Source organism: Pteropus vampyrus, unplaced genomic scaffold (assembly GCF_000151845.1).
Source record: "Pteropus vampyrus isolate Shadow unplaced genomic scaffold, Pvam_2.0 Scaffold129, whole genome shotgun sequence".
Taxonomy (NCBI): domain Eukaryota; kingdom Metazoa; phylum Chordata; class Mammalia; order Chiroptera; family Pteropodidae; genus Pteropus; species Pteropus vampyrus.
Window position 1 is genome coordinate 2,963,255 of NW_011888910.1, and position 24,199 is coordinate 2,987,453.

A 24,199-nucleotide genomic window follows, 5' to 3' on the forward strand; every position below is an offset into this window, starting at 1 on the left:
TCACACCTAAAAGAACTACAAAAAGAACAGTAAACAACACCCAAAGTGAGTAGAAAGAAGGAAATAATTATGATCAGAGAGAAAATAAACAATACAAAAGATCAATGAAACCAAGAGCTGGTTCATTAAAAAGAGAAACAAAATTGATAAACATTTGACCAGATGAATCAAGAAAAAAAAAGAGAGAGGAATCACATAAATAAAATCAGAAACGAAAGAGAAGTAACTACGGACTCCACAGAAATACAAAAGATTACAAGAATATACTACAAGAAATTATATACCAACAAATTGGACAACATGGAAGAAATGGATACATTCCTAGAAACATACAATCTTCCAAGACTGAGTCACAAAGAATCAGAAATGTGAACCCACCGATTACCACAAACAAAATCGAAGGAGAAATCAAAAAACTCCCAAAAAACAAAAGCCCTGGACCAGATGGCTTCACAGGTGAATTTTACCAAATATTCAATGAAGAATTAACACCTATTCTTCCCAAACTATTCCAAAAACTTCAAGAGGAGAGAAGGCTCCCAAATTCACTTTACGGAGCCACAATTACCTGATTCCAAAAGCAAACGAAGACATTACCAAAAAAAAAAAAATTATAGGTCCATATCCCTGGTGAACATAGATGCAAAAAACCTCAACAAAATATTAGCAAACTGAATTCAGCAATACATTAAAAAGATCATACGCCAGGATTGAGTGGGGTTTATTCCTGGGATGCAAGGTTGGTTCAATATCCACAAATCAATTAACCCATTTCCCGTTTAGAAAAAAAAGTACAGCTTGCTGCCAGCACTAATTTATCATCTCACGTAGGAATGCCACATTTTCTAGGATTTGACATTTTCGGTGATCAAGAATTACTATATTTTGTAAATGGAAATATCATTACTAAAAACATGATGTCATTTGTTTCCAAAGACTACTGAAAGACAAGCAATGTGAAAATAATAAAAGTGAGATATTTGTGGCAAACTTTGGGTGTAAGGTTAGGACTGCAATCTGCGAGTTATCTCACAAGTAAATGCTGCAACCACAAGTGCCAGCAAGTATTCTTGGGGCAAACGGGAAATGGGTTAATGTGATACACCACATTAAAAAACGGAAAGATAAAATCATATAATCCTAACAATACTTGTAGAAAAAGCATATGACAAAATCCAACATCCATTTATGATTAAAAACTCTTAGCAAAGTGAGCATAGATGGAACATACCTCAACATATTAAAGGCCATATATGACAAATGCACAGTTAACATTAAACTCAATGGGAAAAAGCTAAAAGCTAAAAGCTACAAGATCAGGAACAAGACAAGGATGTCCACTTTCACTACTTTTATTCAATGTTGTTGGAAGTCCTAGCCACTGCAAATCAGACAAAATAGAGAAATAAAAGGCATCTAAATTGGAAAGAAAGAAGTAAAACTGCCATTATTTGCAGATGACACAATAGTATATATAGAATCCTAAAGATTCTACCAAAAAACTGTTAGAACTGATAAAAAGAATTCAGTAAAGTAAAAGGATACAAAATTAATATTCAGAAATCAGTTGCATTTCTATACACAAATAATGAACTATTAGAAAAAGAAATTAAGAATTCATTCCCATTTACAATTGCATCAAAACAACAACAACTAGGAATAAATTTAACCAAGGAGGTAAAAGACCTGTACTGAGAAAATTATAAGTCATTGAAGAAAGAAAATCAAGAAGATACAAATAAATGGAAACAAACATACATGGTGCTCATGGATAGAAAGAATTAACATCGTTAAAATGTCCATACTACCCAAAGCAATGTATAGATTTGATGCAATCACCATCAAAATACCAATGGCATTTGTCACAGAGCTAGAACAAATAATCCTAAAATTTATATAGCAACATAAAAGACCTCGAATATGAAGTACTGCATAGGGAATATAGCCATAATATTGTAATAATGATGTATAGTGCCGGGTGGGTACTAGACTGGTTATGGGGATCACTTCGTAAATTATATAAAAGTCTAACCACTATTCTGTATACCTGAAACTAACATAAAAAAATACTGGATATCAACTTTAATTGAAAAATAAAAATTTTTTTTTAAAGTTGGTTTTTACTTTAGAACCACTGAACCCAGTATTTCTAACTCTGAATTTCTCTTTCCCAATATCACTGAGTTTTCACCTATAAAAATAAAAAGGATAAAAATATACAATAATCAATTTAAAAGTCTGCTTCAAAAAAATTTTCAAGGCCAATCTTTTAATAAATTTTCCCTAAAATATGAATAGAAATTATTGATTCATTACCAAGGAAATTTCACAATTTCCCAAAAACTTTTTCGTGGTAAAAAGTGATCTGCAGTCTCTGGGTAAGTTACAAATCATTTCCAAAAGTGAATACTTTATAACCGATATATTTTTTTTTATAACCAATATTTTTAAAAATGTTTAGGACTTTAGCCAGTATGCAAGCACGAGATAGAAATTAAGGGAACATGACTACTAGAAAGAAGAAAACAAAGTATTACTGTCCACAACATAATTTTCTATACTGAAAGCTAAAACAAATCAAACTGATAAACTATCGAGAACAAACAATAGTTTGGTGAAAAGAATAAATTTAAGGTTTTAAAATCAACAGCATTTTTCAATACTAGCAATAACCAACAGGAAATAAAGTTATAAAGAAAAACATCTTTTATAATAACAGATATAATGAAGGGATCTATTTGAAGCAAATTACAAAAGTTTATTAAGAACCATGAAAGAATATCAGAATAAATTGAAAAAGATAAACTTTGTATGGGAAAATTAAATAGTATAAAATGCCAGCTCTACCCAAATTATTTTAATTTAATTCCCAATAGAAATGTCTACAGGGGGAGACAAAAAATTAGGAGAAGAATTTAAAAAACAATCCCCAGCTCATCGGAAAAATTAAACAAGTAACAGAAGCTGGGAATTTTTTGAAAAACACTAAGAAGAAAGCAACAATAATGAAAACTGGCACAAGAACTGACACAACAAATAGATTGAGATATTTTAAAACAATATAAATTCTCATGAACCAATATAGAAATAGATTACATAAGAAAGTGTTAAGAAATTGTCTAAATATTTAGGAGAAAAATGAACTCATCTTCACTTCATGCCATGTGCCAAAATAGACAAAATAGACTGTGTCGAGTTCTATGTTTAAAAAAAAACAAATAAATGACAACAATAACAACAATAACAAAAAGAATACTGGTAATTCTTTAGCTGAATTTGGGTTAGAAATGACTGTTCTATAAAAGAAGTAAATGAAATTAAAAAAAATACACAAATTTGATCACATGAAAATTTAACTTTTAATGTTTACAAACACCAAAAAAATGTGAAAGCTTAAAAAAGAAAATGAGAAAGTTTTCTGCGGTGAATGATGGAGTCAGCCACTAAGTTAACTTGAGCTCTGGGACAGAACATCAGCTCTTTGATATGCTGATATTCTTTTCAATGTTCTATACCATAGAAATAGTTCTTTGTGTCATTTTAAATAGAGATATGGAAAACATAAGCATACATTTTTATTTCAAAAACAAATCTGGGCTTTTGGGAATAGTTTATTTGCTTATAGAATTATAAGATTCCATATATGTAGAGAAATATCTTTGGTTTTAGAAACACTTTAAGACTCACAGCTTCCAGTTACATGGTTATTAAATAAAGTCTATAGACTTTTAAAAACCATCAGACTGACATGTCTTTGTTCTTCTAAAGGAAAAGGCTCTCTTATTTTATAACTCTAGAATGATATATTTAGACCTAAATTTTTTTTCTTCTACTCTGAGTTTCCTTACCAAAAAAAAAACCTTACCTTTTGGTTTGTTTTAATCCCAAAGGAGATAGGATATGATAAAATAGAAATAAAACAGGATAAGAAAAAAACAGTTTAAAAGTTATGGTTCAACTACATTTATGACTCTAAAATTTTTCATATTAGGTCTTAAAAGAGTTCTGTGCTGGAAAAATAGGTCCACTGTTTCACTGAATTTGCACTGGAAAGACATTAAGCAAGTGGAGGCAGCAGTTCTGAGGTGCAGCACAGTCTAAACAATAAAAGTTCCTGTCTCTCTCTTCCCTGTAAAAAGCAAAATACCTGCCCCATAGGTATTAAAAAAATGGAGATAAGTGCCTAGCTATCCACTATCTACTACACATAAGTATACGTATAAGTACTCCTTATACCACTTATTATTTGACAATACGACTAAATAAAAGTGAGGTCTATGTTTCCATATTAAACGTTAAACTTTTTTCACATTCTACTTTGCTAAATATTCTATATTCTTTGATCAGTAGTCACTCAATTTCTCCAAAAACTTACATCTCCAGAAGTAATGGTGAAAAACTCATTCATGACACTTTTACACATTGAATCACGCAATATAATTTCATTTCATTTCAAAGGATTGCTAAAATATTAAAGAAAAATGATTTACATTAAAATTACTAGTAAATTGTTCAGTAATGTGTTAATTTTCACCTAAGAAATTGTGTTCAGAAGAGACAGTGTTTTAAACCATTTCTAACTGTATGACATCTATGCATTTAATTAGAATAATTCTAGAGCTCAATGTTGGTCAAAAAATAACATCAATACTTAAGTACAAGACAGAAAGATTAAAACCATATCTATTAATAGTTTTATGGATAGTCCATCAAGCCAGAAAGCTTCAATACTCTGAAGCAAAAACATCAACACAGAGCATCTGCACATGGTCACCCTGCTGGTTAACCTTAGATCTTTCCCTGGTATTTCCTCATTTGTTATTCCCATTTTCCATCTTTACAGTTTCCAGAAGAGCACTTGTCCCTCTTTCTGGCCTAGGGCATCGCAAAGGATCAGATGGAGGCAGAACTGAAATGGACAAGGAATTTGCAAATGCGTGAGTCACTTAAAGCAATAAAAACCCCTGAAGTGAGAAGACGCTGATTTGGAAGTAGAAATTTCAGGCAACTACACCTTCTTACAGCACAGTTACACATGCCAGGGAACTAATGCTCTCATAAGTCAAATGACAACAGATGCTCACATGACTTAGAAGCCAAATTTAGTTCCATCAACTTCACTGAAATCATTAAATTGCCATAGAAATCATCAAAAGACAGTATCAGATCCTAACCTTAATTTATAGGTAAAAAGCCTTGCTTCTTGAAATATGGCCTGTATATACCTGAGCTAGGTGACAATGGACAAAGATTCCACATCATCAAAAGATAAACATGGCTCATCTGTCGCCACCGCAAATTTTGCTGAATTTCTTTTCCCCTGGGGAGATGCATTAGTTTTTTAATTATTTTCCTGACATTAAGTACTTCACAATTATTTTGTTATAAAAAACAAATAGAGAAATATTATAAACAAGAACAAGGAAAATCTCATAATTTTTAAACCAAATCATCAGAACTACAAACTATTTCATCACACTTTAGACCACCTCTCCAAGATTATTCAAATCTCCCAGTTTAGGGTAAGATAGGAGAGGGAACATTCACTGTTCTCTGCCATCAGGGGTTGTTCTATGTAAAGTTCTGACATCATCCTTACTACTCCACTATATCTCCACGATGACCACCACTCATATAATTTACCAAATACTCATTATTACATCTGGAACTTTGCTAAGCTCTTTACACACGTTATCTCATCTACCGTTGCTAAGTCAATTGATTTGAGAATTTTAAATCCGTACTATCAGACTTTTAAAAATTAATCTAATATTTTTCATAGATAAATCATGTATATGGTAACAAAATTCAAATGTTATAAAAAGGCAAACAGTGAAAAGTAAACTTCCATCGACTTTTGTACCTCCCTGTAGACATGTTTGTATACTATGCTACACAATTTTATGTGTGCACATACACACACACACACGTACACTCATACTCCTCTCTGACAAACTTAATTTTAATACAAATATCAGCACAACATTCTTTACCTTATTCTTCTCAGTTAAGAATTTACATTGATGGTATTCCATAGAGGTCCAGGACAGCAGAGAGATCTACCTCATTCTTTTAAATAGTGCAGAGTATTCCATCACATGAAAGCCCCACAATGCATTTAGCCATTTCCTATTGATGAATATTTAAACATTTTCCAGTATTTTGTTTAAATGAATAAATCTATAAAGAACACCTTGTATACTTAAGTTTGTATACACATACTAGCATTTTTAGGATAAACTTCTAAAAATTGAATTGCAATGTCAAATGGCTTATGCATTTTAAATTTGAACACGCATGGCCAAATGGATCTCCCAAGATGGAATACACTAGTTTCAAACCCCACTGAGTCCCACCAAGAATACCACACATGATCAAACCATGTTACCTCTATACTGCCAGAGAGCTTGACTAAGATAAAGTTACACCAAATAACAAGATTTTTTTAAGTCCTACTTTGTGCAAAACACTGGTGTTTAATTCACCATTCATGACACCAAAAAGTTTAATAATATGAAGATGGAGCACCAGGGTATTCACAGTGAAACACAGAAATACAATTATAAAAGCATATACAATTTATAGGAAGGACAGTCATAAGTCCTGCAGAGGTACAGGAAGAGCAGCAAATATGAGAATGACTGGGAATGCACTCATGGAAGAAGTGAGGCTCCACCTGAATATTCAATGATGAGTCAAGTCTGGAGAGCCAGAAAGCAACAGGGAAGATACAGCAGATGGTATACATACAAATAAGATGAGCAAAGCTTGAGGTCAAAGTCAAAACCCAGACACTTATGTGGTATGCTGTTGGTCTAATACCTGTCTAGTGATTGCTCAAACGATCAATAGGCCAGTCAGACAAGAGAAGCACAACGTACAAATGAGTTTCACAAGTAACAGTTGCCGAAAAGAATTTCTAAAACTCAATTACAAACAGAGACCAGCAATTAAGAAAGGCACTCTCTTCTGCTCTGCTCTAGGTGATTATATACGTCCTTAAAAAAACAAAACAAAACAAAACAAAACAAAAAGCTCAACACCTAGCCAGATAGGACTTTCCTTACACATTTTCTAGATTCACTATAGGACCATCTTGAAAAATATCTACTTAATGTAATCATGGTACTCAAAATAAAAAAATCAAAAACAAGACTACGGCTTTACCACTTCATGTTTTATAATCTTGCTGATAACTGCAACTCAGTCATTTCAAACCAGAGAGAGCAGCATACACCAGCAAAAACAAGGTTTTTGAAAAATAAAAGTCCTGGGTTCAAATTCCAACTCTGTCTTAACTCTTAAAATCACAATTTTCTCATCTGCAAAAATCAAAATGGTTGGTTATAAATGCTATGCCGATGAAATGAGATTGAAAAAATATATAATCTAGGAGAGTGCATGGCTTACAATGCGTAAATTCTACACACAAATTTCTCTCCCTTTCCCTCTTATTTCAAGTAATACCAAAATACATAGTATCACTTAAATATTGACTGCTCTCAAGCACATCTTTTAGTTTTCTCTAATTTCACTGACATAATTCCATAAAAACAGTAAAAATGTACTTGGTGATGAAAAATGCCTAGATAATTCAAAAATGGTACAGTTTAGAAGTTACTGATACAAAAATAAAGTATTTTGGATTAAAATCAAGTAGTTTTATAAGAAACTCGATATTAGTGTGAAATTCTTGATTTTGCCTATAAACCTAACAGCTGGGTCAACTGAGAATTATTCATTTTGCTAAATAAAAGCAAAATTTGTAACATCTGCTCTTAAATATTCCTTAATACTAAGCCATTATGTTTTTAATACAGGTTGCCCCTTGTCTTGATTCTAATCATCTTTTCAAATATGAGCATTTCCCCTACTTACCCTTCACACATTGTCACTCACTGCTCTAGCACAGTATCATGGGCAATATACTAATAAACAGTGTTGAAACCACGTCATAGTACGCTTGCTTTCTTCATTTTCTCTGACTCTAAAACATCCTCTATCCAACATAACAGGTATATACCTTCAGACGCATTAAAATAGGGTTCTCTGAAAGAGCATGGTTTAAATAAAGCAACTTGAGTTAATCTGAGTAGTTCAGCTACTTTAGGTATATCACCAATCATCAAAACCAGCCAGAAACTGCTAAAGTAGCACCTTCCAAACTTCACACAAATAAAACTGTAAGTTTCTTAACATTCTATGCTTTCAATTAGCCTTTCTATGGCTCTGCTCATTTCTTTTTTATAACCATATACTTCTTCCTATTGATTCTTGGCACTTCATATATTGGCAGGAAACCACTGCCAACCTAATATAATGTTATGCATTTATGCAGTGCTTTTAATTAAGTCACTTTGGAATCTCCTTAACATTCCAATGAAGATGATGCATTATCTTCCTTGAAGTGAAAGCAGTCTAATTCTTTGCATTTCCAGTGCCTGGCCCAGTGCTTGCTACGCAGTAGGTGCTCAGTATCTGTCACAGGTCATCATACTGACATAGTCCTGGGTTTGAATTCCGGCTTCAGTACTTTCCAAATCTAATCATAAGCCTGAGTAAATCATGTTACCTCCCAGGATTTTAGTTTCTGGTGTGAAAAACAGGGATAAAGAAGACCCATTTCACAGAGTTTCCATGATCACTAAGTGATATAATGTAGTATTTAAAGTCACTGGCACATAAGGACTAAAAAAATTGCAGATAATTTTCACTAAAACATGCATCTATCCTCATACATACATCCTCATAAATTGCATGGTTGATGTTGAACAGTGGGTTCAGAGTAATACCCTCTGTATGACCAGAAACTATAAAGGAGTGGTACTAGGCCCTAAGAAGCAGCAGAAAATGTTTTCCACAATATGCCTTGACCATTTTGGAATATTCCCCATACTGTTTCATGGTCCAATTCTGTTAATATTGATCTCACACTTCGTTTAGACTTAACCCTGCCATGAACCAGTAACAACTAATGTGAGTCCTAGGCCAGCTAATCCCCAGTTCTCCCTTATATATGTCCTTCCTTGTATCTAACCTTTGCTATTCTACTACTGGGCCTAATATTCCAAAATGAAATAGAGATGAATGTCAGTAAAGTTAACCTTCAGTTTCAGATAAAAGGAAATTCCAGCCACAAGGAGAACACTATGTTTTGAGCCCTTCTCTGTGGCTAGGGAACCCTAAGAGGTATAATAGGTATAACATGGAAGTCTGCACATGGGGGAAGCATGACATCTGAATGCTCCCAAAATATATGAAACATGGTTCTGGTTAATCTCTCCTTATGAGTACCTACATATAAAGCACTTTAAAACTAAACTCATCAGTCTAATAAATACGCCTTGAAAAAGGCAACATTTAAATGAAAAAGACTATGATTAATTCAGTCAAGTGAAATAAGAAAATTAAATCTTTTATCCAAAGACCACCTAAGAATAAACTTGAAAACTTCATTCCAGTATAAATAACAGCCCAAAAAATATTTAGAATAAGATTATCAATCAACAAGTACTAACTTAATATCTCCTATAATAATACTAACATTTGTACAGTCTTTTAAAAAGTTACAAAGCATATTCAAATACTGGCATGTTCTAACTACTCAAATCTAACTACCCCATCTGAATAGAATAAAGGAACATATCCCTGGGAGAACATGGAGGCATAATCCCAAGGGGCCTGTTAATGAACATGAAATTTCTTTGATGCCACATTTCTACATTTTTTCTAATCCATAATATCCCTGTATTTGTTGTAATCATGCCTACATAACAAAATCTCCATTACGAAATTCCTAAACAATGGGGTTCAGAGAACTTTCACGTTGGTGAACACATCCAGGTGTTGGGAGAGTAACAAGCCCTGAGAGGATCCATTCCTCACCCCTACAACCTACTCACAAATCTCCCTGTGCATCTCTTCCATTCAGCTGCTCCTGAGATGTACCATTATAACATACCAGTAACAGTAAGTAAAGTACTTTCCTGAGTCCTATGAGCCAATCTAGCAAATTTTTGAACCAAAGGAGTGGGTTATGGGAACCAAAGATTTATAGCTGGTTGGTGAGTACAGATGGCAACCAGGGGTGGTGACTATCATCTGAAGTTGGAAAAGTCTGGTGTAACTCAGCCCTTTACCTGTGGGGTCTGAGCTAGCTCTGGATAGTTAGCACAGAATTAAATTTAATTGTGTGGCACCCAGTTGATGTCTGGAGAGTTGGAGCATTGGTGAGTATGTATTTATTTGGTATCTAAATTTTATGAGTGAAAACAACTCATAAGCACCTCAACCACTGCAGGACAATTATAGTAAATTAAGATACTGGTGAATTCATTCTAGGTTACACTCACATTCATAATTTTGAACCATCACTCCAATGTTGTGAGAGATTGAATAAGGTAAAGCACATGACTAATTTTGGAAATCAGTATCTACAGAAACTTAAATATTATGCCAAGCAGACTACTTCAAGTAACAAAAGTACCACCTTGTTTATGAGTTGGTTGGCAGCCACACATTTTTTTGGAAACTATATTCACAATAGAGGTTGGAAATTATCAGGCCACTCTGTAACTCAAACACAGCAGTCACACCAAAATCCACCCACCCTAGAATCTACCCACTCCAGAATTTACCCACCACATAAGGCAGAAGCATTTTGAAAAGGTGGATCTGACCCTAGAGCCAGGAAGGTAGCACTAGAAAGTTTCCCTCCCTCTAACTTCTGAGAAAGGGCACTTCCTCAGGTCAAGGCCAAGAGTGGCTGCCGTCCACAACAAAAGTTGTCTGGTGAAGGTTTATAATATAATGTCTGGGAGCATACTGGGGGAAAGAAGAGCTCTTTAGCACAGAACTGGGTTCATCTGCAATATGTCAACTTCCCCATTGTTAACATTCAGGTTCACAGAACTAAGTTCTAGGCCATGGAGCTGCAGTGGAAAAGGTGTTCACAGGCAGAATGATTTAGAAGTCATTCTTATCACAAAAGGACTCCTAACAACTTCATGTCATATCTTGAAAGCCAAAAGGAATAAAATATGAGACATCGAGACACCTAAAATACAGTCATCAGTTACACTTCAAAATTACAAAATTAACACTAATAAAAAGATGCAGACGTAGTATATTTCAGAGGTGCGATGCACAAGAGGGACTGGCTTAGGGACAAAGGCAGTTCTCCACAGTCATACAGGAACTCTGGAGAAGAGCTCAGCGAGAACCTGGGTCTCCTGAATCTTAAGCTATTAATCTTTTACAACATGACATTGCCAATGAAAAAACTGACTCAGAGATCCTAATGTATAAATTAGGAAGAGGGGGGCCTCCTACCTTCATGCTCAAAACAGAGCAGCAAGACTGCTTCATTATTCTCTAGACCATGTTCTCAAATAGCTTTCCCCACAGTAGATTTGGAGAGAAGGATGTGAGGGAGGGAGACTGAGTAATCTGCTAAAATTAAAATATTTTCCTACATAATTTTGTTAAAAATCTGATAGGTAGACTCTTCCCAATTTCTTCTCTTATGATTTGGGGGGAGGAGGGCTGGTCTAAGATGCTGGTCTATACTGGAATCTAGTATACATGAATGTCCAATTTAACATTAACAAAAATAAAAGTACAGATTTAGATATTTTAAAATCTATTAAATTCAGTATTTGAAGGTAATGTGCAAAGAGTAGCATGAATTTCAAGGATTCTTCTATTATTTAGGAACAGAGCTCTTCTATCACTGCCTGATCTCTGAATGGAGTAAAATTTCTCCAAATGCTACTAAAAGTCAGATATATACAAACCAGGAGTCAGTATGCTATTTCAATAAAGCCCAGGATAACAACATTGCCAAGTAGAACACATAAAATGGGAACCAACACAAGGTAAGGGGCAGTGCAGGTTTAGCCACGTGCCTCATCCCAACTTTCTATTCTCAAATGAGGCAGGTTGTGGCCTAGTCACTCCCAGGATAAAGGGTAAGAAAGGAGAAAAAGAGGGAAAGGTCAATTCAGAGCTGCAGCATGCAGTGATACAGGGTGTACACTGCAAACCCTGTGGGCAATCTTCACAATCTACAATGTGACCTTTTCTATGTGTTTTTCTGTTCATCAACCACATTCACAAAATATGTAGACTTTGGATTAAATAACAGAAAAAAAATGTGCATTATCATAGTGCCTACTAAGTAAAAGATAGTAAAGAAATTGTTATTTTCTTTTCTCTCTTTTTTTGGCAGGGAGTGGGGATAAGAGTTACATCAGCTGACTCTTAAAAAGACATAATTTCACTGGAGTGCAAACGGAGCTACCACTCCAGGATAAGAAATCAGGGCTAAGGAACAGCTGCATTGGTGAGCAGCCTAAGCTGATTGGCCATTACCATTGTTTTTACAAACCTCAGTATTTCCTGTGGGTAATGCCCTTAATACTGGGTTTAGCTGTAACAGTGGTTAGCTGCACTAATTAGCCAAATTCATGGAAGAGTATTAGGAGTTAGTCAACAGACGCTGATATGTAAATTAATGCAATGGGTCTATGAGGTCACTGATACCAAATGCTGCCTCCTGAAAAAACAATCCACACAATTGTATGCTCCTCACACTCACTACTCTGAGCATCTGATGACACTTGCACATGGAGACACATGATTCCAGAGCACTGTGGCTGTGAGGGCACAATGCAGTCTAGCATGTGGCCCATATGCTCCAGCCCCAGGTTTCTAAAGGGAGTGAAGTGACAAGACTGTTTTTCTGAAACTCAAAGCTTTAACAAAGGTGGGAGAGGAGCAAAAAAAAGAAGGAAACTGGACGTGTCCTCAGCAGCCCCAGGCCCAGCCAACCTCTAGTCCCTGCTGGTCCTAGAAAAGGAACTCCAGGAAGATAATGCAGCCATTTGAGCCCTGGGGACAACAGCCATGTGGTTAAGGCTTCATCTGCAGAACTGTCAGGATAGCCTTATGCACAATGTTAATAATTTGATTAAAGAAACTAAAAAGTGTTCCTCTAGAATCCGTAATCATTCTGTCCACAGCAAAAGAAATGTCCTTTCAGTGACCCTCACAGTAACTTGGGCTTGCATTATAGCTAAGCATGAGCTCTGAATCTAGTGAGTTACACATCAGAGGGAACAGGGCAGAGTAAGCTTTCCGTCAATGGTCACGTGAAATAAATAATGCCATACTGAACAATCCTGAATCAACCTCCTTTGGAGTTTCTCATGTTATATAAAGTGGAAATAGACTAACTGACGTGGCAAAAAAAATGTGTATGTATAATTTAAAATTGTAAAATATATATAAGCAAAGAGCCATACAAAAACATTGTACCTGTGAATGTTCCCGATAGGTAAGAAGACAGCTCAACAATTTCTCCTGATATTGAATATTGTGAATTTTGGGCATCTCTGCCAATTAATGCTTTAAAATGTATGCTTTTATATTTTCTTTTACTATTTGTGACATTTAAAATGTTTTTATACATTTTATTAAACTTTTACGGTTTTTCTTTAAACTGACAATTCTTGATATTTTACTAATAGAGTGATGATTGTTTTGTAACTAACTCATCCATCACATAAACCGCATATATCAAAATTATTTGGCCATTCCCATTTCATCCTCTCTTAAGGTGCTTGATAAGAAAAATATTCATTGAAAAAATTTTATCACTAAGCAAAACTAGTGGCACCTTCTTAAACAATATGTAGACAATTTTTTTATCCCTAGACTGAAAATATATTCAAAATATTTCTGATATTTGTTTTTTAGGAACCTGTTGCTTGAGCTATAGGAAGATTTATGCATCCTGCAACAAACCACCAGAAATGCTTGTGGCTCCTGCTCTTCAGCAACTGATCCTTGTACTCATGAAGCTTGGAGGCTGCACACAGCTGAAACCAGCCCCTGCACAAGGCAGCAGGCAAAGCAGCTGGGACCATGCCAGTTTCTGCCTGTGGCTGGATGGAGAAGAGGCAGCATTTGGTATAGCCATTAGGTGCACTTAGCGTAGGGCAGCAAAAAATTAATAATGCATCACTCTGGCAATTTCCTTAGCTGAGATATTCAAGGTGGAAATAGATTTGCTTCAAGTGTTCTGGCACACAGTATGTCAGCAATTTCTCCCCGCTTTGACACAGAAAAAAAAATTTTTTTGAAACATCTACAAAAGCAGTCAGCTTAAAAGGGAATGAGATATCCAAAAGGATTAATACACCCTGTATCTATGGAGTAGCAAAGCAACATAGAAACATTCTTTTTTAACCTAAAAAGAGTGACCAAAATTAGAAGGAACATTTTTAAAAGTGAAAGCCATATTTGATAAAATCTCAAATTTCTCAAGATCTGCACCTGTGCGCTAAATAGAAGTACAAGGAAACAGATGTTTGTCAGTGTTTGCTAACAAATTCCTTCCTGTTGCAAGATGGCATGTCTCTCAACAATCTAAGGAGGCAGGGAGGTGACAAAAAAATATGTGTTCTGTTCTTGACAGAAAGCCTGCCTGACTCTCCTTCAACTGAACAAGGCACCCTTAGTACGCATTTTTTTCGAAGAGGGATGACATCTCAAGGGCTGCAAGTCAATCCTTAAAAGGCTAGATGTCACCATTTCGTCACACTGTTAGGATAAACAGCTACAATTTCTCAAAAACTATGTTTCTACATAGTTTATCATATACTTCTTTTGGGTTCCAGAATGTGTATTCTTCATGCGTTGGTAAATGGAAATTCGTTTCAGCAAAATGGTTCAAATGCTCCTTCACTGACATGTTCAAAAAACAAGAAGCAGAACTGAGAAAAGGAAGGGAAGATGGTTGAGAGGACAGAGGATCCAGTTTCACATAATAGCAGAAAGAAACTGCAACACTTAGAAAATCATGGTCTCTTCCCTGCAATTATCACTGAAAAAAGCAGTGATTGACAAAGTGGAATCAATTATAAATTAATTGGTATAGAGAATAAACCCCAGAAGTAAACTGCCAACCTGTTTTAAGCAGGTAAAATGTACATGCACTATCCTCGTTCCTTTCTGCATAATTTTACAGCCCTGTACAATAAGAGCTGCTGTCACTGCGGAACCAGGGTCAGCTGCTGAAAGTCCTTGGTGAGACCAGCTTCCTGCCAGCTCTTCCCAAAGGCCCAGCGGTAATGAGCCCTTCACCAACCTGATCATTCTGTTCTGTCTTCCTGGGTGGCTGGTTAAGATTCTGGATGACAACAACTTTCAATCCTAGATATTCATAACATAACAGAAACTCATAATGAAAAAAGTCTATTAGAAAAGCATAACTCACTACTTGTGTAATTTTGGTTGTAAAAAAAGCAGCAAGAATCTTTTAAGCATCTCTTAAATCATAATGGGAAAATAGCCCTATCTTCATAAGGTATCTCTTGGTATCTCTATTGTGATAACTAGGGTAAGTCCAAGACGGCATGAAAGACAGGCTGCATGCAACGTTATCCTGTCCATCAGAACTATATCAGTTTAAATGACTCAGCGAGTTTTTAAAATAAGTAACAGAACATAAAGAAAGAAAAACCTTCTTGAGAGGAAAAAGTATTACAGAACAGAGGGAAAATTTATAGAATTTTTATATCTTATGACAGGCTATATGCTATATTCTATCCTTATGGTTATAGCAGTACCTCCACAATAAATACTTTTAATTTTCACCTCAAAAATGCACAGATGCTTTAAAAAACAAAAATAAAAAGCCCACCTAGAAACAGAATTATTGATGTCTTAAGCTGATAAAAGAAATAACACTACACTAACTTGCAAAAGAAAAGCTTCAAAACAAAGTATCATTTTTGGTAAATATTTTAAAAGATGGGACCTATCACTTATAAAATAGGAGAGATAATCCACAACAATCCAGATTTTGATTAATAATGTAGGAGCTTAGTCAGATGAAGAGTAATACAGACATGAAATTTCAAAAATAGTAGACAAAAATCAAACCAACCAGAACAAACAGCAGACAGAGGAAGAAGAATCCTTCTTGGGCAAATACTGAGAGGGAATCAGTGCCATAAGTCACAACCCTAGGACCCACACAGGATGAGGGCTTTCACCAGAACCACCCTTCTCCCACTCAACAAGAAGAGTCCTCAGTGACATTTAGCTTACTTCCCCACCCCATCAAAAACAAAATGAAACAATGGACAGAGAAAGAATGCATGTTAAAGCTTTAGTTCCTCGATTAAAGCATGTAAGGCATCTAACTATAGTTATACGATGTCATACAATGGAAAAACAAATCTACTTGCTACCTGGCAAAACCAGTACTGTTTAATGAGAACATGCTCTATGCTTCATAACCTTATCACCAAGGAGGTTATGTTCAATGTGCTATATAACTTTCCTATGCATAGGCAAACATGCATTTGTTTTTATGGATTATACTCTATACTTTGATAGCCCTATTTTTAAACACCCAATGTTACTGCAATCATTTTACAACTCTTTGAAACAATTTCAATGACTACATTATATTAAACCAAAAGAACATGTTATAATTTATTTCACCACTTTCCTATTAGACATTTAGGTTGCTTTCCATGTAAATTTATATTATTTAATGAACATTTGTATAGCTCCCCTGATTGCAAACCTTGTGTTTGTTTTCGGTCACTACTCTCATTCTGTAGTAGTACCTGAACCAGACCAGGTAAGCTAGAGCATCTGGTGAATGAATGAATGAACCTATTCTTAAATTCTTGGCTCAAATCAGCTTCATCCACAGAACATTACTAATCCACCTCAGCTGTACATACTGGGCTCTCTTCTGAAATTGCCCTGTAGTTCTTTATAACTCTCGTGAAGGGTAAAGAGAAAAAATGCTATTTCTTGAGCACTGTTATATGCCAGGAACTGTGCTAGTCATATTTAAGAAGAAGGTCTATGCCAAAAAGGTTGCATCTCAACCTAGGGAATATGCCAAAACTCTACCATGAAATTTTTAATCAAAGGACTTTCCAGAACTCTCAGTGGCCTCATCAAGGAGTCTCTGGTAAAAGTTCAGGTCCCATCCTGTTATCTCTGGCCCCTATGCCTCGGGATAGTCTGAGAGGGCAAAAGTCCAAAGCACACTATACTTAAGTGGATCTGCCATGGCAGCTGATCCCTGTGCAGAGAGACGTGAGCCAACAGCTCAGGAGTAGTACATTAAATAGTTCTAAATAGCTCATATTTTATCAAAGAGGGAGTTTGCAGAACTTTGTGACATCATCTGCAAAAAGAGGGAAAAAGATAAAGAAGAAATCCACGAATGGTAATTTATTAGCCCATTCTGGAGAAAGGGAAAAGAAAGTAGGATTCTGAGACTTTCTTGCCTTCTGAACATATTGTACTTTTTCTCACAGGTACCTTCCGAAAATAAAGACACATTCCACTACCATCATCCCCTCAAATTGCAAGCCAGAAATAGAGCTGTGAATTATCACTCATTCAAGTCAACAAAGCTCTCTATTTTCTTCAACCTTAATTGACACTTTTAAAAATAATAAATTACTGATTTATTTCACATATGATACACACCAAAACCATAAGGCTTCAATTCCAACAAGTATTTGAAAATAATGCAAGACATTTACTTCCCTTCATATCACATATTTTTAATAGCTCTATTTTTTGCGCCATAATTCACATCTTTAAGCAGTTGAGCCAGTGTCTAATTATACTTTATTAATGATTCCAGGAAAATGCTACAGTACTTCCTACAGCACATCTCTAATGACTTCCCAAGGATAAGTCGCTGCATGTGAAGGATTTAGGGGACAAGAGAGGAAAGGGGGAAGGTGGTAGCTGGATGTTGCAATGGCCAACCAAGTTTATTTCAGAGACAGGATAACTATTAAAATTAAGTACTTTATATGACAGATTTCTATGTGGATGAAGAAATAATTCTTAAGTAAACACAGAATACATCTACCTAATGGCTATTAAGTAGATATAACAAAGCTTAGTAAAAAATTTTGCTCTCTATACTATGCTCTCAGCCCACCAATCTTGAACTGCCCTTACCTTGTCTCCATCAATGCACAGGGGCCAGTATCCATGACGGAAAGATAAACATGCACAAGAATGCCAAACTCCAACACTCTGACATTCCCACTCCATCTCTACTCACACTGTGTTCTTCCCTCTTCTTATGTCCAGGTCCTCCCCACCTTAAAGGTGACTTCTACAAACTGCAAAAACACATCGAGCCCAATGCATGATCCTACATGTCAAGACCTTCTTTAATACAGGACTTTAAAATAACATGAGCATCATGAAAAATATAAATCACACAGCTTACTGAAATTAATACTGATGTCCGGAGAATACCTGAGGCAATGGTCATTTTATAGCGGTGACCCAAGAACACATGCTCTATGAAATCAGGAGAAATCTATTACTCTCCCTCTCTCTGGGACCCAAGAATAGTTTAGATCCTCTCTGAAAGACCAGCCCTCACCCATAACTCTGACATTTCCAATACAGATGAGATGACTCTTACGTTAGCTTTCACTAAAAAAAAAATTTGACAAGGTTCTTTTGACACTGGAAACCAGAACTCTTGAAAAACCCGATTTTCTCAAGTTTCAAGGGACTAAAATCAATTAATTTCCCAATCTCTCCTATCCTAGCAAGAATTTTTACTTTCAACTACCATTCCATCTATAAAAGTGGCTCTTGACTTTAATATCCATGCCAGTCTCTGTACTGCCTTAGAGGTCATCAAAAGAATGCAAAGAAGTGAGAGAAGGAAGGTGCAAATGCTCTCCAGCCATAGCATAAAGTTGGCACTTTGGAGAGATGAAGGGCTTACAACACCCCGTACAGAAAAGAGGAGCAGTGGGTTAAACTGCAGAACAGCCAGCGGGTTAATGGCTTTCACTCGCTATTTGTAGATTTTCCCATCATTAATGCATCTGAAGCTGCTGTCCTCCAGCCTGCCTCTAGCTATGTTGATCTGGGAGAACAGCAAGTCTTCAGGAAGAAGACCTATGAGACCAGCCAGGTAGCATCCATACCACTTGAGTGCTGACATGGCATTTCTCAGCATGTACTGTTGAGCACCAGTTTCTCAAAACATTTAGGTGAAAAAGCTTCTCAAACCTTCTGGGAAAGAGTGGACTTTACCCTCTCTAAAGATTCACAATGGATATTTGTATTTTCTGAACCAATTTGACCTCAGAACCTATCATATGGCATTAGAACATCTTCTGGGAAGCACTAAGTTTGTACGCCTGAAATCTTCTCAATTAGTGTCTATGCTCTAGGCCACCCAAGAAAGTGGGTGAAGCATGCTGTCTGCCTCTGCTGGCCCCCAACAGCTGGGAATTTATTTCCTTGGCCCTACTTTTCCAGGTAAAAGGAGTGCTGTTTTCTCCACACATACAGCTCATTGCTGAAATATACCCCTAAAATGTACATTTTGTTATCCTTCTCAGGCCCAGATCTTTAAAGGCCTGTCCTGCCCTCTTCCTTCCTCAGCCAGCTAACTCCCACCCATCCACCAGTCAATCATCACTTCTTTTAGAAAGCCTCACCTTCCTTCTACTTTCCACCAGCCTAACCTTATCCTCCTCAGGCTGTATTAAGTGCCCATCCTCTATACTCATCTGCACCATTCAACAACTTAAAGTAAAGAGAAGCTTTATTACTCACTTGGCACTAGGCACATAATAAATACTTGTGAAAGAATCTCCAACTAGTGTTTGCTCTTTGGAGACAAGTATACTTTACTCACCTTTCTGGCTCTTATACTTTGCAAGCACATAGTAGCTACCCACAAAATACATTAGTTTGACAAATACTCCCTATACATCTTATATTCATATCCAGCTCCTAATATCCCCTCAGGAATCAAAATATGAACTATTTAGATAAGTTTGTTTGTACATTAATAGAAGATAATTGGGCTACAAAAAGGGGCTCTTCCAACTGAACAAGTAAATTTCAAATATACAACAGATGTTCAACATGAAGTCATCACTCCACACTGGCTCACTTGTAAGGATTCTAACAAGAGACAGGACAGAAGCAGGAGACCACCCTGCTCTACCCACTGCCCTCTGGTTTAGATCTGGATTAGACTACTCCAAAAGCTGTAATAATATTGGAGAGACCAATTTCCATACTGAAGGGGCTATAAGGCACTATCCCTTATGCTAAATAGGGTTTCATATGCCCTTAGTGCTTCCAGCATTCTGGAAAGCTTTACTTTTCTTCCATAATTTTGAAGTAGAGTTGTCCTGCTTGTGCAGAGAAGAACTTAGGGGACTGAAGACAAATTAAATCACAGGAACTCTGAAAAGTGGTTGGTTGTCTCATCTCTCATATGACTGAATTATCCATATAAGAAACACAGTATAACTAATCTTAAAAGGATACCAAAAAAAAAAAAAAAAAAAAGACACTACAGACCACAGACCGCAGAGCACCAGATTAAGAGGGCAAGCTTAGGACACAAACTCTGCCACTCACCAGCTCCGTGATGTCAACAAGCTACTTAACTTCCCTCAGCATTCATTTACTAATCTGCTAAATGGGTATTTGTGGCTAAAATGAATTGGAATGTTAAAGTCTCTGGACAACAGTAAATGCTATTATTATTTGTTGGTGTTAATATCATTTTACACAATCTGCTCAAGGAAGTGACAATTTTAGAGTCTCTAAGACAAGCATATATGTGAACTATTCAAATTAGCAATCATCTCCGATAGTCCATCATTAAACAACTCAGAAAACAGTAAATTTTTTTTATTGTGTGTATTTCTATGGAACCAACTGTCCTCCCCACGAACACAGAAGACAAGAAAGGAAGAGCAAGAAAGGGGAGAAATGCTCCACAAAAATAGTTCAGTCTCTGAAGTTTCACCAGGTATGAGTAGAAGGCCGGCCTTTCCTGTTTTTCACAGGGGCTCTTGGCAATCCCATACACTTAAGCTTCATAGCTGTTTTGGCCACCATGTTTTTGAATGCCATGGAGGTGTCAGAAAGCTTCTTAATTTAAACCCATGGAAAGAAACCCACAGCAGTTTGTACTATATCCTCCACTGGACAAAGTCCTCTGAGCTGGCGAGACCATGCACATACAGCTGAAGGAAGATGGGTCTGCCTGAGGCCCCACTGCCATTGTTGCTATTATGGGTGCCTGGGGAGACCAGAGAGCCATGGTGGAGGTGCTGTGCTTGGGTGGTAGTCTTCGTCTCTAAGCCAATCGCTTTTCCTGGTCCTCATGCCACTGACTTTCTGTATTAGAAAACCAAGTAAAGGTGGGAATGGTAGTACTGTGCTATTTGGGTTGACAGAGACCAGGCTGTATCTCATGGGATGGGAAAGGACTGCAGTTGTGGGTGGGATTAGCTGTAAGCAGGGAATTCATGGTGATGGTGTACTCCTCCAGTTGGGATGCTTGCAGCACTGAAGCCAATGGGTGGTCATTACTTCATCATGCTTCAGGCCCATCAATGAGTTGTCACTCTCTTCCCACTTGTAGCCCACACACAGCATAGACTCAGTCTGCTAAAGGTCCTGATAGTCAAGGAGTGGCTAGATGTAAGGTTTCAATTCCTTTCCAGGGCCCATGTTTATCCATGGCTCTCATGATTTCCTCTAAAATGCCCTTCTCACTGTGGCTGAGAATCTGAAATTTTTTAAGCAAGTTTTCACTCTCTATGGACATTTAGAAACATAGTACATTCTGAATTCATCTCTCTAAAAGGCAAGAATCAAGAGACCATCATAAAAAAAGCATGACTCCAAGTTTCCACATATCTACCAAGGAGCCATCATAGTTATGGCTCTGAAAGAGTTCTGGGCAAAAGTACCAACTAGGAAGTGGGAGAGCGACTGCCACAGAAGGTATTCATTTTATAATGATGAACTCATTCCTAAAGCCAATGTCTGCAGCACTGACATTAAGGTCAACACCAAAAAGTTCTCTGGCTTTGGGTCTCTGGTGGCAGTACTACACAACAGACAATATAAGGCAGAATTTACCACAAGCCTCTTTCTCATTCATATGGCCATGGTCTTGCAGGTACTGGGACATCTCTCCTCCACTAACATGTACCATGACCAGATAGAGTGTTTCCTATGTCTAGATCACCTCAAATAGTTTCACTATATTAGTTTACTTAAGGCCTCCAAGCTTCAGATTTCAAAGAGTTGTCTCTAGAAGCTGGAAAACTCTACCGACTATTGTTAATTACCGTCAGAGCCACCTCTGTCCCAGTCATAATATACCCAGGCAACATCACCTTGGAGAAGCTGCTCTGGACAAGGATCTTGAGGAGCCAATAATTGTCAATATGGGTCTCCTCATCAGCAGAGATGGCCGTTAAGTGACCTACTAACTACTCTAACAGCACTAACTAAAAAAAATTACAATAAAAAATAGTAAAGAAAAAAAATTAGGAAAAGAAACAGGGAAAAGAAAAAAGACAAAAAAATAAAATCACGAGAAAAATAATTTGACGAATAAAACAAATAAAAAGACACAAAAAATAAAAATTAAGACAACAAAAATGGTAGAATAAAGAAAAATAAGAATGAGGACAAAATTAAGTAAAAGAATGAATAAAAATGAGAAAATTTAAAAGAAGAATAGGGGGAAAAAAGCAGAGGAAAAAACTAAAATAGACAAAAAAAAAAAAAACAAAGAAGAAAAAGCTAACTATGGTCGAAGTCCCTTAAGTCACCAAAAATCAGCTTCCTGGGTAACAGGACTAAAAACCCAAGACCCAGCCAGGGACTCACACCACTGCTTAAAATTCCCTAATAATGGCTGCTTATAAAGTCATAGCAAGAAATACACCAAACACAGCTGGGGGATAATCCACAGTAGTTCTTCCCATAGGGCATTAGGCTGCCTTACAGAGAGCCACAGTAGAAAAGCAGAGTTCCCTTGCTTATGCTCAGTGAAAGTCTGCAGACCTTGGCAGCATACTGCAGCAGCAAGTCCTCTGAACTGGTATTCATCCATCAAGTTCATAAGGCAGCCATCCACGTTGCTAAACAGAATAAAATGAAAATTCAGTTTGTCACCTACTTGACATTGGTTTTCATGAGCTATGGTGTCTTGGGCTGCCTGAAAGGCCTCATTCTTTCCAAAGCATTTTGCTCTGTCTTCAGGGCACTTTGTTTCAGAAAGAAGCTGTTTTAGGACTGACCCATCCTCAAGTTCCCTTTCTCTTTATTATTGGTCATTGGGTGTATAAGTCCAATGACACCACAAGAGTTCCCAATGGTCTGCTTCATGAAGTATACCTGAGGACTGACTTCTCACCCTTCCAGTTCCTCAATCTGTTTTTTCCTGAAATTCTCATGCTGGGCCATGAGGGAAAACAGCAGCAGCAGCGTGCAGGTAGCTGCTGGGAACAAGCCTCTTCCTCCAGCCCCAGCACGTCCACGAAAAGCCACAGGCTGGCAATCCCCTGCCGGGCTAGCATTTTGTTCAGGATCTTGGGGTTAAATTCCATCAGTTTGAGCTGCATCTTCTCGAACTGATGTAGAAACCACAACCCAGAGAAGAAACCACTTCCTTTCTTTATGTAGATATTTCTAAACTATATCATTTTCCTTCTCTCTAAAGAACTTTTAACATTTCTTGCCAGGATGATCTACTGGTGATATAGTCCCTCAATTTTTGTCTTGAGAAAGTCTTTATTTCTCTTGCACTTTTGAGGGGTAATTTTGCTGAATACAAAACTCTAGGTTAATTTTGTTTGTTTTTCTTGCTTATATGGTTTCTGAAGAAATATCTGGTATAATTCCTATCCTGTGACTATAGGTAAGGTGTTTATTTCCTCTGGCTTTCTTCAAGAGTTTCTCTTTGTCTTTGATTTTCTGCGGTTTTAATGATATGTCCATGTGTAGATTTTTTGGAATTTGCCTACATAGTGTTCTCAGAGCTTCCTGGATTTTCAATTTGATGTGTGTCATCAAAATTCTCAGCCACTATGAGAATATTTCAAATATTTCTTCTTCTTTCTGTTTCTTCTCCTTTTGGTATTCCCATTACCTGTATATTACAACTTTTGTAATTGGCAGTACTTAGATATTCTGTTCTAGTATTCTTCATTCTTTTATCCCTTTGCTTTTCAGTTTGGGAAATTTCTATTGGTGTATCTGCAAACTCATGGACTATTTCCTTGGCCCAGTTCAGTCTACTGATAAGCCAAAAGGCATTCTTCATTTGTTTAAGTATTTTTGATTT

The 24,199-nt window shown here is 36.6% G+C and overlaps 1 protein-coding gene and 1 pseudogene across 9 annotated transcripts in view; both read right to left on the reverse strand.

The window, feature by feature from the left end:
• FARS2 (phenylalanyl-tRNA synthetase 2, mitochondrial) overlaps nucleotides 1-24,199 on the reverse strand; it is a 455,949-nt gene that overhangs the window by 378,709 nt on the left and 53,041 nt on the right. For 5 of the 9 annotated variants that reach the window (XM_023534656.1, XM_023534663.1, XM_023534661.1 and 2 more), the window contains exon 1: nucleotides 22,918-22,935. The exons of the other annotated variants lie outside the window; for them this stretch is intronic. The gene's annotated coding sequence lies outside the window, so the exon portion shown is untranslated. Of the gene's footprint in view, nucleotides 1-22,917; nucleotides 22,936-24,199 lie in introns of those variants that run through there. 9 annotated transcript variants of the gene reach the window in all.
• Nucleotides 22,845-23,494, reverse strand: LOC111744198 (annotated as a pseudogene).